The 15,709-nt window shown below is 40.4% G+C and overlaps 2 protein-coding genes across 15 annotated transcripts in view; one reads left to right on the top strand and one right to left on the bottom strand.

Annotated features, from left to right (window-relative positions):
* Positions 1 to 15,709, bottom strand: part of LOC130297684 (protein-glutamine gamma-glutamyltransferase E-like) — a 229,414-nt gene that overhangs the window by 82,330 nt on the left and 131,375 nt on the right. For 9 of the 14 annotated variants that reach the window (XM_056550409.1, XM_056550408.1, XM_056550411.1 and 6 more), the window contains one exon: positions 11,886 to 12,018. The exons of 3 other annotated variants lie outside the window; for them this stretch is intronic. The gene's annotated coding sequence lies outside the window, so the exon portion shown is untranslated. The remainder of the gene's footprint in view (positions 1 to 11,885; positions 12,019 to 15,709) is intronic. 2 more of the 14 variants (XM_056550413.1, XM_056550415.1) reach the window with 1 other exon arrangement.
* The window catches only part of LOC130297683 (protein-glutamine gamma-glutamyltransferase 6-like), a 97,594-nt gene that overhangs the window by 19,279 nt on the left and 62,606 nt on the right, over positions 1 to 15,709 (top strand). The window lies entirely within an intron of this gene.

The following is a 15,709-nucleotide window of genomic DNA, read 5'->3' as shown; positions in this document are numbered from 1 at the left end:
TAAGATAGAGATAGACATAAGACTATCCTTCATATAAGATAGGAATAGGCATAAGGCTATCCTTCATATAAGATAGGGATAGACGTAAGGATATCCTTCATATTTGATAGGGATAGGCATAAGGCTATTCTTCATATAAGATTGGAATAGGCATAAGGTTATCCTTCATATAAGATAGAGATAGGCATAAGGCTATCCTTCATATAAGATAGGGATAGGCATAAGGCTATCCTTCATATAAGACAGGGATAGGCATAAGGGAAAAGGGGATCTCATCATGTTTCCTCTTCTGGTTTCTGTTTTTTTGTTATCTAGAACCAATCTTCATATAAGATAGGGATAGGCATAAGGCTATTCTTCATATAATATAGAGATAGGCATAAGGCTATCCTTCATATAAGATAGGGATAAACATAAGGCTATCCTTCATATAAGATAGGGATAGGCATAAGGCTATCCTTCATATAAGATAGAGATAGGCATAAGGCTATCCTCCATATAAGATAGGGATAAACATAAGGCTATCCTTCATATAAGATAGGGATAGGCATAAGGCTATCCTTCATATAAGATAGGGATAAACATAAGGCTATCCTTCATATAAGATAGGGATAGATATAAGGCTATCCTTCATATAAGATAGGGATAGGCATAAGGCTTTCCTTCATATAAGATAGGGATAGACATAAGGATATCCTTCATATAAGATAGGGATAGACATAATGTTATCCTTCATATAAGACAGGAATAGGCATAAGACTATCCTTCATATAAGATAGGAATAGGAATAAGGTTATCCTTCATGTAAGATAGGGATAGATATAAGATAGGGATAGACATAAGGCTCTTCTTCATATAAGATAGGGATAGGCATTAGGCTATTCTTCATATAAGATAGGGATAGGCATAAGGCTATCCTTCATATAAGATAGGGATAGACATAAGATTATCCTTCATATAAGATAGGGATAGGCATAAGGCTATCCTTCATATAAGATAGGGATAGGTATAAGGCTATTCTTCATATAAGATAGGGATAGACATAAGACTATTCTTCATATAAGATAGGGATAGGCATAAGACTATCCTTCATATAAGATAGGGATAGGCATAAGGCTATCTTTCATATAAGATAGGGATAGGCATAAGGTTATCCTTCATATAAGACAGGAATAGGCATAAGGCTATCTTTCATATAAGATAGGGATAGACATAAGGTTATCCTTCATATAAGACAGGAATAGGCATAAGGCTATCCTTCATATAAGATAGGGATAGACATAAGGATATCCTTCATATAAGATAGAAATAGGCATAAGGCTATCCTTCATATAAGATAGGGATAGACATAAGGATATCCTTCATATAAGATAGGGATAGGCATAAGGCTATCCTTCATATAAGATAGGGATAGGTATAAGGCTATCCTTCATATAAGATAGGGATAGGTATAAGGCTATTCTTCATATAAGATAGGGATAGACATAAGGCTATCCTTCATATAAGATAGGGATAGGCATAAGGCTATTCTTCATATAAGATTGGGATAGGCATAAGGTTATCCTTCATATAAGATAGAGATAGGCATAAGGCTATCCTTCATATAAGATAGGGATAGGCATAAGGCTATCCTTCATATAAGACAGGGATAGGCATAAGGCAAAAGGGGATCTCATCGTGTTTCCTCTTCTGGTTTCTGTTTTTTTGTTATCTAGAACCAATCTTCATATAAGATAGGGATAGACATAAGTATATCCTTCATATAAGATAGGAATAGGCATAAGGCTATCCTTCATATAAGATAGGGATAGACATAAGGATATCCTTCATATAAGATAGGGATAGGCATAAGGCTATCCTTCATATAAGATAGAGATAGGCATAAGGAGATCCTTCATATAAGATAGGAATAGGTATAAGGCTATCCTCCATATAAGATAGGGATAAACATAAGATTATTCTTCATATAAGATAGGGATAGGCATAAGGCTATCCTTCATATAAGATAGGGATAGGCATAAGACTAACCTTCATATAAGATAGAGCTAGGCATAAGGCTACCTTCATATAAGATAGGGATAAACATAAGGATACCCTTCATATAAGATAGGGATAGGCATAAGGCTATTCTTCATATAAGATTGGGATAGGCATAAGGCTATCCTTCATATAAGATAGGGATAGACATAAGGCTATCCTTCATATAAGATAGGGATAGGCATAAGGAGATCCTTCATATAAGATAGGAATAGGCATAAGGCTATCCTCCATATAAGATAGGGATAAACATAAGATTATCCTTCATATAAGATAGGGATAGGCATAAGGCTATCCTTCATTTAAGATAGGGATAGGCATAAGGCTAACCTTCATATAAGATAGAGCTAGGCATAAGGCTATCCTTCATATAAGATAGGGATAAACATAAGGCTACCTTCATATAAGATAGGGATATACATAAGGCTATCCTTCATATAAGATAGGGATAGGCATAAGGCTATCCTTCATATAAGATAGGGACAGGCATAAGACTATCCTTCATATAAGATAGGGATAGACATACGGCTATCCTTCATATAAGATGGGGATAGACATAAGACTATCCTTCATATAAGATAGGGATAGGCATAAGGCTATCCTTCATATAAGATAGGGATAGGTATAAGGCTATCCTTCATATAAGATAGGGACAGGCATAAGACTATCCTTCATATAAGATAGGGACAAGCATAGGGCTATTCTACATATAAGACAGGGATAGGCATAAGGCTATCCTTCATATAAGATAGGGATAGGCATAACGCTATCCTTCATATAAGATAGGGACAGGCATAAGACTATTCATCATATAAGATAGGGATAGGCATAAGGCTATCCTTCATATAAGATAGGGACAGGCATAAGACTATTCATCATATAAGATAGGGATAGGTATAAGGCTATCCTTCATATAAGATAGGGATAGGCATAAGACTATCCTTCATATAAGATAGTTCATGAAATGTATAGTACATGATAAATATACCAAACACCACAATTGCGTTATAAAAATGTATCAAAAATGTAAAAAAAAAATATGGTACCAATAAAAATGAGAGATCATGGTGCAAAAAATGACCCTCATACAGGTTCATAGACAGAAGTTAAAGGAGTCGGAATAGGACAATTTTAAGTATATTACTTTGGTTAATTGAATGGAATGGAGACTCCTCAGACCAGACAACGTTCTTCCAGTTTTGGTTCCTGTGTGAATTGTAGCCTCAGTTTCCGGTTCTTACCTGACAGGAGTGGCCCCCAGTGTGGCCATCCGCTGCTGTAGCCCATCTGCTACAAGGTTGAATATGTTGTGCAGTCAGAAATGGAATTCTGAACACCTTGGTTGTAACAAGTGGTTATTTGAGTTTTAATTGCCTTTATGTTATCTAGAACCAATCTGCCCATTCACCTCTGACACCAACAAGACCTTTTTATCCACACAACTGGATATTTTTTCTCTTTTTCGGACCATTCTCTGTCACGCCCCTCCCATAGACTTGCATTGAGGGGGCGGGGTGTGATGTCACACGGGGGCGGAGTCGTGTTGTCACGATACTCCGTCCCCTTGGTCGGGAGGCATAAGACTGAGAGCCTCCAGCACTTCGGGCAGTACTTACGGGGGGGTTCCCAGCGGATAGGAGATAAGATGTCTTGGGGCCGGAGTACCCCTTTAACTTACTATATAAACTCCAGCCCAACACCCCTCCTGAATAGGTTTATCTTATGTATTCCAGCGCTGCAACTATTTTTTCAAACATCTCATGAATCGTCATTTTAAGATGTTTTATGATATCCGTATAATCTACTGACTATTTGGATATCGTTATATATTTTTATTTCTTGTTTTATATGTACACATACTTTATTGTCACATAAACATCTTGTCTACCACTCCCATAAGCCCTGCTTGGGAACTTGGATGAATCCAATACTGTATGTTGTATTATTAGTTAATAAAACACCTATTTTACCAGCCACATCCCTCAGTTGTATTATTATATAATATATCATTATATTCCATTACAATTACAACATCTCAGCTATCCATTTAGCCATCCTTCCCTTGAGGTCAGATTTGTAAATTACTTCTTTAGAAAAATCTTAATCCTTCCTGTACTTATCAGCTGCTGTATGCTTTAGAGAAAGTTGCGTAGTTCTCTCCAGTCTGACCACAGTGCTCTCTGCTGACACCTCTGTCCGTGTCAGGAACTGTCCAGAGCAGGAGCAAATCCCATAGCAAACCTCTCCTGCTCTGGACAGTTCCTGCCATGGACAGAGGTGTCAGCAGAGAGCACTGTGGTTAGACAGAGAGAACTACACAACTTCCTGTGGAGAATACAGAAGCTGATAATTACTGGAAGGATTAAGATTTTTAATAGAAGTCATTTACAAATCCGTATAACTTTTTGGAACAAGTTGATTTGGAAAACATTTTTTTTTTCCACCGGAGCACCCCTTTAAATCCCATATTCTGATTCTCAGTTTAAAGGGGTACTCCCCTGGAAAAAAAAATCAAATAAGTCAACTGGTGCCAGAAAGTTGTACAGATTTGTAAATTACTTCTATTAAAAAATCTTAATCCTTCCAGTACTTCTCAGTTGCTCTATGCTCCACAGGAAGTTCATTTCTTTTTGTCTGTCTTTTCTGTCTCTGCTGACACCTCTGTTCATTTTAGGAACTGTCCAGAGTAGGAGCAAATTCCCATAGCAAACCTCTCCTGGACAGTTCCTAAAATGGACAGAGGTGTCAGCAGAGAGCACTGTGGTCAGACAAAAAATGAACTTCCTGTGGAGCATACAGCAGCTGATAAGTACTGGAAGGATTAAGATTTTTTAATAGAAGTAATTTACAAATCTGTTTAACTTTCTGGCACCAGTTGATTTAAAAAATAATAATAATAATAATTGTTTTCCAGGGGAGTACCCCTTTAAACTTAAGCAAGTTGTATTGATCACGTCTACATGCCTAAATGCATTGAGTTGCTGCCACGTGATTGGCTGATTAGCTATTTGTGTTAACAAGCGATTGAACAGGTGTACCTAATAAAGTGGCCGGTGAGTGTATAATCTATTGTTTACTTGACTTATAGCTATAACAGATACCACAATGTATTCAATGTTATTTATTTGACTTATCAGATTATATATATATATATATATATATATATATATATAATGACCTGAATGTAACTCAGCCCTATATGGCCTCAATACCGATAGATCCATTACCGTCACCCGTCTACACGTAAAGCGCAGCGCTTCCGATCATACCGTATAATTGTTTATATTAAGGCGGAATGTTCCATTCATTCTATTCTGAATTAAGTAAAATGTTTAAGATGTTAATAAGCAATTAGGATAAGTACAGTTAATCGTTACCTAATGACTTCATAACGTGTTCTAGACACTAGTGTGCAGGATCACAGCATGACCATAAGGGGGCAGCCTGTACTGTATAGCATGAGAGAAGGAAAGCAAATGAGGTCATAGATTTATGGGAACACCAGGGATTTCTAGAAGCTTAAAGTGTTACTGTCGCTTTAATCCAGTGTTTCCTAACCAATGTGCCTCCAGCTGTTGCAAAACTACAACTCCCAGCATGCCCGGACAGCCTTCGGCTGTCCGGGCATGCTGGGAGTTGTAGTTTTGCAACAGCCAAAGGCACCTTGGTTGGGAAACACTCTTCTATATCCTGACAAACTTCATTTTATGTCTGTTTTACAAAGTAGCTTAAAGGGGTACTCCGGGGGAAAACGTTTTTTTTTTTTTATCAACTGGTGCCAGAAAGTTAAACAGATTTGTAATTTACTTCTATTAAAAAATCTTAATCCTTCCAGTACTCATTAGTTGCTGAATACTACAGAGGAAATAATTTTCTTTTTTTAACACAGAGCTCTCTGCTGACATCATGACCACAGTGCTCTCTGCTGACATCTCTGTCCATTTTAGGAACTGTCTACAGCAGCATATGTTTTCTATGGGGATTTTCTCCTACTCTGGACAGTTCTTAAAATGGACAGAGATGTCAGCAGAGAGCACTGTGCTCATGATGTCAGCAGAGAGCTCTGTGTTCCAAAAAGAAAATCATTTCCTCTGTAGTATTCAGCAACTAATAAGTACTGGAAGGATTAAGATTTCTTAATAGAAGTAATTTACAAATCTGTTTAACTTTCTTGCACCAGTTGATTTAAAAAAATAAAATAAAAAATAAAAAGTTTTCCACCAGAGTACCCCTCTAACATTTTGGTGTGATTCCTTTTGGCGTTCTCGGCAGGATGTGTGGATGATTTTGTCATCCGAGTAGTTTACCAGTCCTTTCGCTGCCTTCACATAGGGCAGTGTTTCCCAACAAGGGTGCCTCCAGCTGTTGCAAAACTACAACCCCCAGCATGCTGGAGGCACAGTGGTTAGGAAACACTGGGTTAAAGTGACAGTAACACTTTAAGCCATTGGCTGAGTTTATATATCTGTAGATCAATGGAACATTCCTCCTTACATAAAGAATAACACAGATTAGATCACAACACGTTGTACATCAGGGCTGGCAGATCTCCCGGGCTCCGGTTTTGGATGCAGCTTTCGACTTCATTAGTCATTTACGCTTTGCGGTTTATGCTTTTGGTTATTTTCTTTTACACTGCTCAAAAAAATAAAGTGAACACTGCGATAACACGTCCTAGATCTGAATGAATGAACTAATCGTATGAAATACTTTCCTCTTTACATAGTTGAATGCGCTGACAACAAAATCACACAAAAATTATCACTGGAAATCAAATGTATCAACCCATGGAGGTCTGGATATGGAGTCACACTCAAAATCACAGTGGAAAACCCCACTACAGGCTGATCCAACTTTATGTAATGTCCTTAATACAAGTCCCAATGAGGCTCAGTAGTGTGTGTGGCCTCCACGTGCCCGTATGACCTCCCTACAACACCTGGGCATGCTTCTGATGAGGTGGAGGATGGTCTCCTGAGGGATGTCCTCCCAGACCTGGACTAAAGCATCCGCCAACTCCTGGACAGTCTGTGGTGGATGGAGCGAGACGTCCCAGATGTGCTCAATCGGATTCAGGGGAACGGGCGACCAGTCCATAGCATCAATGCCTTCCTCTTGTAGGAACTGCCGACACACTCCAGCCACATGAGGTCTAGCATTGTCTTGTATTAGGAGGAACCCAGGGCCAACCGCACCATCATATGGTCTCACAAGGGGTCTGAGGATCTCTGTACCTAATGGCAGTCAGGCTACCTCTGGGAAGCACATGGAGGGCTGTGCGGCCCCCCCAAAGAAATGCCACCCCACACCATTACTGACCGACCACCAAACCGGTCATGCTGGAGGATGTTGCAGGCAGCAGAACGTTCTCCACGGCGTCTCCAGACTCTGTCACGTCTGTCACATGTGCTCAGTGTGAACCTGCTTTCATCTGTGAAGAGCACAGGGCGCCAGTGGTGAATTTGCCAATCTTGGTATTCTCTGGCAAATGCCAAATGTCCTGCATGGTGTTGGGCTGTAAACATAACCCCCACCTGTGGACGTCGGGCCCTCATACCACCCTCATGGAGTCTGTTTCTGACTGTTTGAGTGGACACATGCACATTTGTGGCCTGCTGGAGGTCATTTTACAGGGCTCTGGCAGTGCTCCTCCTTGCACAAAGGTGAAGGTATCGGTCCTGCTGCTGGTTTGTTGCCCTCCTACAGCCTCCTCCATGTCTCCTGATGCTCTGGCCTGTCTCCTGGTAGCGCCTCCATGCTCTGGACACTACGCTGACAGACACAGCAAACCTTCTTGCCACAGCTCGCATTGATGTGCCATCCTGGATGAGCTGCACTACCTGAGCCACTTGTGTGGGTTGTAGACTCCGTCTCATGCTACCACTAGAGTGAAAGCACCGCCAGCATTCAAAAGTGACCAAAACATCAGCCAGGAAGTATAGGAACTGAGAAGTGGTCTGTGGTCACCACCTGCAGAACCACTCCTTTATTGGGGGTGTCTTGCTAATTGCCTATAATTTCCACCTGTTGTCTGTTCCATGTGAAATTGATTGTCAGTCAGTGTTCTTCCTGAGTGGACAGTGGGATTTCACACAAGTGTCAGTGACTTGGAGTTTCATTGTGTTGTGTAAGTCTTCCCTTTACCTTTTTGAGCAGTGTATATGGTTGTTTTAACTATGCAGTGTTTCAAAGAAATCAGTTTTAACCCCTTACTCTGCTGAAAAAATCTTATCCCTATTCACTGGGGACCCCTGCAATCTCCGCTGCGGCAACCCTGTCATTCGGTGCACAGAGCGAACTCCGCTCCGTGCCTGATGACTGGCAAACACAGCCAGTGTTAAATTTGAGTAATTTAAAGGGGAACTCTGGTGGAGAGCAATAAAAAAAAAACTGGTTCCAGAAAGTTAAACAGATTTCTAAATTACTTCTATTAAAAAATCTTAATCCTGCCAGTACTTATCATTTGCTATATACTCCACAGGAAGTTCTTTTATTGTTGAATTTCTCTTCTGTCTGACCACAGTGCTCTCTGCTGACACCTCTGTCCATGTCAGGAACTATCCTGCTCTGGACAGTTCCTAACATGGACAGAGGTGTCAGCAGAGAGCACTGTGGTCAGACAGAAAATAAATTCAAAAAGAAAAGAACGTCCTGTGGAGCATACAGCAGCTGATAAGTACTGGAAGGATTAAGATTTTTATATAGAAGTAATTAAGAAATCTGTTTAACTTTCTGGAACGAGTTGATTTAAAAAAAAAATTTAAAGGGGTTATCCAGGAAAAACTATTTTTTTATATATCAACTGGCTCCAGAAAGTTGTCATGTGTCTCGGGAACTGCTGAATGAGCTGCTGAAGTTGAGTTGTTCTTTTCTGTCTAAGTGCTCTCTGATGACACCTGTCTCCGGAACCGCCCAGTTTAGAAGCAAATCCCCATAGCAAACCTCTTCTAAACTGGGCAGTTCCCGAGACAGGTGTCATCAGAGAGCACTTAGACAGAAAAGAACAACCTTAACTTCAGAAGCTCATAAGTAGTGAAAGGATTAAGATTTTTTAATAGAAGTAATTTACAAATCTGTTTAACTTTCTGGAGCCAGTTGAGATATAAAAAGCGTTTTTTCCTGGAATACCCCTTTAATTATTTTTTCACCGGAGGACCCCTTTAAGGACCGCCAGACTGCCTAAAGTTCACACTGAGTTTCAGCTTCCTTTTGACATAACTTGAAAAGGAAAAAAAAAAAAGTATAAGCTAATGGATACTAAAAACTGATACTTTTTTACGCTATACAGCAGAATCCGTTTCCCATTGACTACATTATAAAAAAAATGCTGTGTAATGTAAACGGTACGTTTTTAAAAAAAAAATTTTTAAATCCATAACTTTATTTATATAACAATCAATTAACAACTATGCAAAGAAAAGAAAAAAAAATCTTTGTACATATTAACATATTAATACCATACAATACACGTGAAATAATTCCCCCCCCCCCCCATGTTTTCTTTTTATATTTGTTGTACACAATAGCATCGTAACATTTTTGTATACAGAACAGAAATGGAGACAAAAACGCAGTGTGAACCCGGCCTTATCCTGTCCTGTTGTTCGGGCAGCTGTCATGTGGCAGACTAGGACGTGACTCACAGAGTACGGAAAACGAGGCTTTACCTGTAACAATTATTACTCCGCGCCAATGACACTCGCATAGCTGTAGGATGAGCGCGCAGATCCTTAACAATTCCAGACAATGCTGTAACACCGTCCCGGAGTTCCTCTCTTGGTAGCTCCACATAGAAAGCTTCAGATCGGAATGGAAGATTATTAAAGGGGTACTCTGGTGAAAAACTTTTTTTTATTTTATTTTTTTTAAATCAACTGGTGCCAGAAAGTTAAACAGATTTGTAAATTACTTCTATTAAAAAAATCTTAATCCTTCCAGTACTTATTAGCTGCCGAATACTACAGAGGAAATTATTTTCTTTTTGGAACACAGAGCTCTCTGCTGACATCACGAGCACAGTGCTCTCTGCTGACATCTCTGTCCATTTTAGGAACTGTCCACAACAGCATATGTTTGCTATGGGGATTTCCTTTAACTCTGGACAGTTCCTAACATTGGACAGAGATGTCAGCAGAGAGCACTGTGCTCGTGATGTCAGCAGAGAGCTCTGTGCTTCAAACGGAAAAGAGTTTCCTCTGTAGTATTCAGCAGCTAATAAGTACTGGAAGGATTAAGATTTTTTTAATACAAGTAATTTACAAATATGTTTAACTTTCTGGCACCAGTTGATTTAAAAAAAAATAGTTTTTCACCGGAGTACCCCTTTAAAGCCGCGCTCGTGACGCCACGTCCCCTCAAAGCAAGTCTATGAGAGGGGGCGTGGCGGCCGCCACGCCCCCTCTCATAGACTTGCTTTGAGGGGACCTGGCGTCACAAGAGGCGTAGTCGTCACGTCACGACCTCCGCCGCCCCCTCCCAGCGTTCTTCATGAGCGCCAAGTGCTGCACAGAGATCGTGGGGGTCCCAGCAGTGGGATCCCCCTGTGATCGAAAAGAAGGAGAGAGAAAACAAGGAGAGGACAGCGCCACGTGTGATTCTGTGGGTATGGTTGCCCACTTTTACCCCCCCCCCCCCCGTGTGATGTGCGCTCACCTGCTGGACTGGACTTTTTAACCTGCAATTGAGAAAGGGGTAACATAACCCCGAAACGCGTCTTGCTTGTCTGTTCTCAAATTCAATAAATGTGAATACCTTCACCATACCGGACTCTATTTGAAACTTGATCTCAGAAGGGCAGCGCCGCTGCAGAACATCTTTTCTCTTCTCAAGCAACATTACCCCCTGTGATCAAACATCTTGTCCAAAGGATAGGGGATAAGCTGTCTAGGGGCGGAGTACCCCTTTAAAAAGAAAGTCCGGGACTATGTACAGTGCTTCGCATAAGTATTCAAACCTCCCCCCCGCCCTGGACTTTTGCCCATTTTGCTAATGTTACTTTGGTGTGAAGGTGAGGTTTATGGGGCAGATGTTGTAGCTCAGGGGCAGGTGTTATTAAAGGGGTATTCCAGGAAAAATGCAAATGAAGTGCAGTGTGGTGGAGCATCACAGTCATGTATTAAAGGGGTATTCCAGAAAAAAACTTTTCTTTTTTTTTTATTTTCTTTTTTTTTTTTATATCAACCAGCTCCAGAAAGTTAAACAGATTTATAAATGACTTCTATTAAAAAATCTTAATCCTTTCAATAATTATCAGCTGCTGAAGTTGAGTTGTTCTTTACTGTCTGGCAACAGTGCTCTCTGCTGACATCTCTGCTTGTCTCGGGAACCGCCCAGTTTAGAAGAGGTTTGCTATGGGGATTTGCTTCTAAACTGGGTGGTTCCTGAGACAGGTGTCATCAGAGAGCACTTAGACAGAAAAGAACAACTCAACTTCAGCAGCTCATGAGTACTGAAAGGATTAAGATTTTTTAATCTGTTTAACTTTCTGGCGGCAGTTGAGATATATATATATATATATATATATATATATATATATATAAAAGGTTTTTTTCTTGGATAACCCCTTTATCCCCTAAATGTTCGTGACGCCGGGGCACAGTTTACCCGGAGTATCCCTTTAAATCTGCGGTTATATCCTGACAAAATGTAGAGCAGTCCAATGGGGTGAACACTTGGCTCTGTAGGGTCCAGTAGAACATGACTCCAGCACAGCTCACTGGATTATGACTTATATAGTCCTATAAATAACATGGCGATACCAGCTCATCCTTCCATAAAACTCTGGGAAGATAAATTCCAAGAACCCACACAGCCGTCCGTACGTCCTATCGTGTATACTATATACTTACTCCTGCACTTGATGTTCTATTGGATCCCGTAGGTGGTGGAACTGGATTATTGGGTTTTATAGCGGTGGCAATATAGTTGACGTCTTCATAAGCCGCATCTGTAATTACTACGATAAAAGGTTTAATGAAGGGCCTGTGGAATAAATAGGGGACAATGTAATTAAATAAAGACCAGTGTTTCCCAACAAGGGTGCCTCCAGCTGTTGCAAAACTACAACTCCCAGCATGCCCGGTGGACAGCCTTTAACTGAGAAGCGATGGAAAAAGGGATAACTTACATATTTGAATGCACGTTCGAAAAGATATGGACCACGGTTCTCTCAGGGGTTAAAAGGGTAATGTTCCTCCTTAAAGGGGTACTCCGGAGAACTATACATTTTATGAAATCTACTGGTGCCAGAAAGTTATACAGATTTGTAAATTACTTCTATATAAAAATCTTAATCCTTCCAGTACTTATCAGCTGCTGTATGCTCCAGAGGAAGTTGTGTAGTTCTTTCCAGTCTGACCACAGTTCTCTCTGCTGCCACCTCTGTCCATGTCAGGAACTGTCCAGAGTAGGAGCAAATCCCCATAGCAAACCTCTCCTGCTCTGGACAGTTCCGAAAATGGACAGAGGTGGCTGCAGAGAGCACTGTGGTCAGACTGGAAAGAACTACAGAACTTACTGTGAAGCATACACCAGCTGATAAGTACTGAAAAGATTAAGTTTTTAAATAGAAGTATTTTACAAATCTGTTTAGCTTTCTGGCACCAGTTGATTTAAAAAAAAAAAAAAAAAAGTTTTCCACCGGAGTACTCCTTTTAATCTTTCCAGTACTTATCAGCTGCTGTATGCTCCAGAGGAAGTTGTGTAGTTCTTTCCAGTCTGACCACAGTGCTCTCTGCTGCCACCTCTGTCCATGTCAGGAACTGTCCGAAGTAGAAGCAAATCCTCATAGCAAACCTCTCCTGCTCTGGACAGTTCCTGTCACGGACAGAGGTGTCAGCAGAGAGCACTGTGGTCAGATTGGAAAGAACTACACAACTTATTGTGGAGCATACAGCAGCTGGTAAGTATTGGAAGGATTAAGATTAAGGCTAATATAGGCATACACAAGAACCTCTACAATACAGTGTTTTCCAAACAGTGTGCCCCCAGCTGTTGCAAAACTACAACTCCCAGCATGCCCGGACAGCCGTTGGCTGTCCGGGCATGCTGGGAGTTGTAGTTTTGCAACAGCTGGAGGTGCACTGTTTGGAAAACACTGTTCTAATTAAATACGGGTTTCCCTGAGTCCTTCTTTAAGATATACAGTAAATGCGGTGCTTGGCTTTAAATGTCAAGTATTGCAGTATAACAGCACATGGTACCATAAACATGGAAGAGATGTCATAAAGAGTCAGCGGGAAGTATTTTTGGAAAGTTGTAGGTCTGGCCTCCACCCACCGCTCGGACTGATCCTATAATGGGGAGAATCGCTGATCTTTTGAAGCTGCCGGGTGTTTTTTTTACCAGGAAAATCAGACGGGGCTCATATAAAGCTTACAATGAAAGATGCGACAAACTTTGACTTGACGTTTAAAGGGGTATTCCAGGAAAAAAACTTTTTTTTTTTTTTTTTTTTAACATTTTATATATATATATCAACTGACTCCAGAAAGTTAAACAGATTTGTAAATGACTTCTCTTAAAAAATCTTAATCCTTCCAGTACTTATCAGCTGCTGAAGTTGAGTTGTTCTTTTCTGTCTGGCAACAGTGCTCTCTGCTGACATCTCTGCTTGTCTCGGGAACTGCACAGAGTAGAAGAGGTTTGCTATAGGGATTTGCTTCTAAACTGGGCGGTTCCCGAGACACGTGTCATCAGAGAGCACTTAGACTGACAGAAAAGAACAACTCAACTTCAGCAGCTCATAAATACTGGAAGAATTAAGATTTTTTTTAATAGAAGTCATTTACAAATCTGTTTAACTTTCTGGAGCCAGTTGATAGATAAAAAAAAAAGTTTTTTCCTGGAATACCCCTTTAATCCTTCCAATAATTATCAGATGCTGAAGTTGAGTTGTTCTTTTCTGTCTAAGTGCTCTCTGCTGACATCTCTGCTTGTCTTGGGAACTGCACAGAGTAGAAGAGGTTTGCTATGGGGATTTGCTTCTACTCTGGACAGTTCCCGAGACAGGTGTCATCAGAGAGCACTTAGACAGAAAAGAACAACTCAACTTCAGCAGCTCATAAGTACTGGAAGAATTAAGATTTTTTAATAGAAGTCATTTACAAATCTGTTTAACTTTCTGGAGCCAGTTGATATATATAAAAAAAAGTTTTTTTCCTGTAATACCCCTTTAATCCTTCCAATAATTATCAGCTGCTGAACTTGAGTTGTTCTTTTCTGTCTGGCAACAGTGCTCTCTGCTGACATCTCTGCTTGTCTTGGGAACTGCACAGAGTAGAAGAGGTTTGCTATGGGGATTTGCTTCTACTCTGGACAGTTCCCGAGACAGGTGTCATCAGAGAGCACTTAGACAGAAAAGAACAACTCAACTTCAGCAGCTCATAAGTACTGAAAGGATGAAGATTTTTTAACAGAAGTAATTTACAAATCTGTTTAACTTTCTGGAGCCAGTTGATATATAAAAAAAAGTTTTTTTCCTGGATAACCCCTTTAACCCCTCACATCCCATTGAAAGTGTCAGGTTAAAGGAGCACTGCAGACTTAGACACTTATTCCCTGTCTAATTGCGGGGGGTCAAACCGCTGGGATTCCTGTACGGGGTCCCGCCGTTGCTGCGGTTCTGCACGGCTAATGCGCGTGTTGTCGAACTCTCTTAGGTTGGCAGACACGCCCCCTCCCATACAGCTCTATGGGAGAGGCGGGGAGGTGAAACGCTGCATCTCCGCCTCTCCCATAGAGATACATGGTCCTACACAATAAAGATAACGTCATTTTTAAGGAAATGAGCGCTGCATAGGAATGGTTGCCATCAGAAGTTGTGTTTTATTGTTTGTAATCATGAGTAATTTAAAAAAAAAATTTTTTTTACTGTGGATTTTGTGGTAAAATGAGTAATATCATTACAAAGTACAATTGGTGGCGCAAATAGCAAGCCCTCATATGGGTCCGTAGGTGGAAAATTCAAAGTGTTCTGGCTATTAGAAGGGGAGGAGGAAAAAAAACAAGGTGCAAAAATAATGCAAAATCCCTGCGTCCTTTAAAGGGGTACTCCGGTGGAAAACATATATTTTTTTAAATCAACTGGTGCCAGAAAGTTAAACAGATTTGTAAATTACTTCTATTAAACAAATCTTAATCCTTCCAGTACTTATTAGCTGCTGAATACTACAGAGGAAATGATTTTCTTTTTGGAACACAGAGCTCTCTGCTGACATCATGACCACAGTGCTCTCTGCTGACCTCAGCATATGTTTGCTATGGGGATTTTCTCCTACTCTGGACAGTTCCCGGGACACCTCAACCCCCACCCCCGCGATCTTAAAGTATTTTACCAGAAGACCACAAGACTTCACCTTAAAGGGGTTAAGAAAGTATACTCTATGTGGTCTGAATATTGATTTGTAAACATTAAAGGGGTACTCCGGTGGAAAACTTTTTCTTCTTCTTTTAAATCAACTGGTGCCAGAAAGTTAAACAGATTTGTAAATGACTTCAATTAAAAAATATTTACCCTTCCAGTACTTTTTAGTGGTTGTATGCTACACAGGAAATTATTTTCTTTTTTAATACATTTTTTTGTCTTGTCCACAGTGCTCTCTGCTGACACCTGATGCCCGGTATCAGGAACTGTCCAGAGCAGGAGAAAATCCCCATAGCAAACCTATGCTGC

The sequence above is a fragment of the Hyla sarda genome, chromosome 13 (assembly GCF_029499605.1).
Source record: "Hyla sarda isolate aHylSar1 chromosome 13, aHylSar1.hap1, whole genome shotgun sequence".
Classification (NCBI taxonomy): Eukaryota; Metazoa; Chordata; class Amphibia; order Anura; family Hylidae; genus Hyla; species Hyla sarda.
This window is presented reverse-complemented; position numbering and strand designations above follow the sequence as displayed.